The sequence below is a fragment of the Micropterus dolomieu genome, linkage group LG18 (genome assembly GCF_021292245.1).
Source record: "Micropterus dolomieu isolate WLL.071019.BEF.003 ecotype Adirondacks linkage group LG18, ASM2129224v1, whole genome shotgun sequence".
In the NCBI taxonomy this organism is placed as follows: Eukaryota; Metazoa; Chordata; class Actinopteri; order Centrarchiformes; family Centrarchidae; genus Micropterus; species Micropterus dolomieu.
This window is the reverse complement of record NC_060167.1, coordinates 2280574-2284392: the sequence shown is the minus strand read 5'-3', so window position 1 is coordinate 2284392 and position 3819 is coordinate 2280574.

The following is a 3819-nucleotide window of genomic DNA, read 5'->3' as shown; positions in this document are numbered from 1 at the left end:
TACTCTCCCTGTAGAAGGTCACTGACCCTCTGTCCTGCTGCTACAGTGCTATTTTGAACTGTTATGAGTCAAATGCACAAATATTGGATACTACAATAGATTATAAGGACTTAATATTGGATGCAAGCTTTATTTTGTTTATTGACTTCTACAAGGCTTTAGATACCGTTGAACATGATTTTCTTCTTAAAGCCATCTCTTTTTTTGGCTTCAGGAAATATTTTCTCAATGCTATTTAGACGCTGTATAATGGTCGTTCAAGCTCTGTAAAACTAATGCATGGTGCATCAGAAAGATTTAATATTCTATGTGTTACGTCCCAAGGTGTCTAGGGATATATCCTTCCAAACCATATAGGGATATGGTTTGGAAGGATATTTATTTGAAATAATGCAAGTGGAGCACAAACAGAGGATGGGCCAATGGGTGCTGTGGAAATCAACAAACACAAAGTCAAGACACAAAGTCTAGCACGGGTTACAAAAAACTACTATAAGCTCTATGACATGCATTCTCAAAGCAAGCAACTCAGGTCAGATTGCTGCCTCGAATGGCAGACCCGGCAGGCTTTTAAGCAGGTGGTGGTCGTCACTGTCGCCATTTGATTGGCCCGTAGAGCATGCCGCACCAATCGAGGGCATGGTCACTGGAAACCCAGGAAGTAGACGGGACCTTCTCTCCTTGTGCAGCCAATCCTCCGCGTGGGCTTGCACAGCTTGCTCAGCATAACAGATAGCCTACTTAAAAGCACAGGCAAATACAGGTGGGGGCGGTGGCAGCTGTAACAACTGTAATATCTCCCTTTTTGTTCCTGTTAGTCACCCAAATAATGTCTAAAAAATCTGAATTTTTAGGAATAAGGGCTGTAGAAAGAGATTTTAAAATTTGTCAATTAGCGGATGATACTGCAATTTTTTTTTTAAAAACCACAACCAAGTCACTAAAGCAGTATTCTGTATTGATGAGTTTACTAAAGTCTCAGGTTAAAGATGAATCTAGATAAATCTGTTTTGTTTCCAATCAAAAGCTGTAATCTATCGGATTGTTATGTAATCCCAGTTAAATAAAAGGTAACCTACTTGTGCATTAATATCTGTAAAGGTGTAGAGAAATGATATAAATCCAATTTTGACCCCATTATTGAAAAAACTCATGGTTAATGAGAGAGATCTCTATATATGGTAGGGTCCTTTTATCCAAAGCAGAGGGGATATCTAGATCTGTTTATGTGGCTTTATCACTTAGCATCCCAACCAATGTTACTAAGGAGCTAAACAAAATACTTTACGATTATATTTGGAGAAAAAAGCCCCGTTATCTAAGAGAAGAAGTTATTAGAGGTTGTTTAAAACAAGGCGGTCTGGAGGTTCTGGATTTCACTATATTGAATAATTCCTTATATATATATTTCTTTTTAAAATGGAAATTTTCTGTTGACCAAATCCCGAATTAGATTAGCTAACTTCCACAAGCAGGCCCTTTTAGCCTGGACACTGGTATACAATCATAACTTCAGTCCTCATAGATACTTTATTTGGAATAATTAAGACATCTTGTACAAAAATAAATCACTGTTTTATCGCTCAATGGAATTTTGCTAGTTGGACAACTCTTAAACAAGAATGGTTTGTTACTGTCATATTCAGAATTCCTTCAAAAGTTCAAGATCCCAGTCACACCCAAAGAACATGACACTGTTTTTGATGCTATTCCTGCAGGTCCTCTTAAATTTTTGAGAAATGTTTATTTCACAGAAAAAAAACATTGTTTCTAATATTTTTTTATAGAAGGAATTAATATTGAGAAAAAGTCATGCAGTAACAAACATAAGAAATGTTTTGGACTATACCACACTCTCTGCAGCAAAGTTCTTTTGGTCGTCTATTGTGAGTGATTTACAGTGGGAAAAGGCATGTACTACTCTTAACAAATATTGTATTAATAATAAGGTAAAAGAAGTAAACTTTAAGATTTTGCATCGTATTTACCCCGCTAAAGAAGTGTTGCAAAGATTTAAACGTAACATTGATTATAACTGTGTTTTGCAATTCAGAAAGAGGAACTATATTCCATCTTTTTTACCACTGTGAACATACAAATGTATTTTGGAAAAATTTGGAACATTTTATTAACAGAAAAACGGTTAAAAGTATACTGATTAATGTATTTGATGTCATGTTATATTTTGTGCTACATGGTCCAGACAATATTAAGTATTTTGTGCAACTCCTCATCATACTTGGAAAATTCCATATCCACAAATCAAAATGGACTGAATCCAAACCCTGCTTCAATGGATTTACAGTTGAACTGAATCACTACTGAACCTCTTAAAAAATAAAAAAAAAAAGCAATAAAGTGTCTTTATATTATGAAGAACTGAATTTAATTTGAGCTTCTGGCAATGTAAAATGTAACTGAATGTCTGTGGGAAAAAAGGGGAGAGAAAAAAACGCTTTAAGTAGGAAATTCATGATCTACCAGCAAAAAAACACGTCTGCGTCGAGATACCGGCTGATACGGAGCGATGCAGCAGCAGCCGCCAAGGGGCGGTGCTGTTTTAGAAAACATCCGCTGAGACATACACTTGTGTAACCTGTGTAAAATAGTCATTTTTCATGGTATTGGTATGAACTTTAAACTTGGACTAGGTAAGGCTTTATGCTGTGGCCCTACAGCTAATAAGTCCCAGCTGTAGTTGTCTGCATGCATTTGTTAGCAAGCATTTTGTGGATATACAACACAACCCTGCAGTGATATTGCAGGACATGATTATCTTATATGCTTACCCCTTAAGGCACACTAGAACATTCTATACCAACTGTCAATTACCATATATGGCAAACACGAGAGACACACAGGGGTGCAGTTTCCAGCATATAATCATTGCTTAGCCGGAAGTAGTCAGACTCTGTGTTAGACAGCCTGACAGCAGAGTCTCCGGATATATATCTGTATTGGGTTGAATAAATCAACATTGTGTGAACTTGATACCTTGTCTCATCTGATCCTTCTCATCAACGAATTCGGGGAAGTCGTTGCACTTTAACAATTTTCAAGCGGAAAACGAAAAATATTTTAGTTTTAGTGTGTTTAAAATGATATTAATCAATTCCAGTAGCACTTACAATCATTCTGACTTTTGGGTTAGACATTCAAGAGTGTTATCTTATCTTAAACCAGGCATATACTCCAAATGGTTCAGGAACTACATTCAATTTACTTTGGATCTGCCTTGAAGAGGCGTTTTGCATGAATTTTACAGGAATGTTAAGAGGTGCGCTAAATATCCAGTAGTGAATCAGTACTTTGGAATGAAAGACAACCTGTGTTACAGGTGAAGAAACAGCTTTTATGAAAGGTCTGACAAAGGCAACCCCTCACTGACTCACCAGAGACAAATCAGGAAACAGCTTCTTATCCTTCCTCACTACAGAGACACAGAGTGAAAAACAGACGATCAGATTCACCTTCAGACCAAACTGACAACTTCCTCTGAGTGAGTTCAGCTACAGGAGAGAAAAGTGGAAAACAAGGTCAAGGTCACTCTAATCAGAGGTGAGCACAATTTTTTTTATCATTTTGCTTCAAAAGTAAAACATTTTCACTTTACATTTTATGTATTCCAACCTTATTAGGTGTGAATGTTCAAAATGATAACTATGCACAAAGTAAAGGAGACAATAACGTGTCTTTTGATACTTCAGCTGTAGTGCTATGCTAAGCTAACCTTGAGATTTAGCCAACATTAGCACACATGTCAACTTTGGGACAAGTTGTCTCAATGACTTTGGGGCAAGTCGTCACATGTGATTAGTT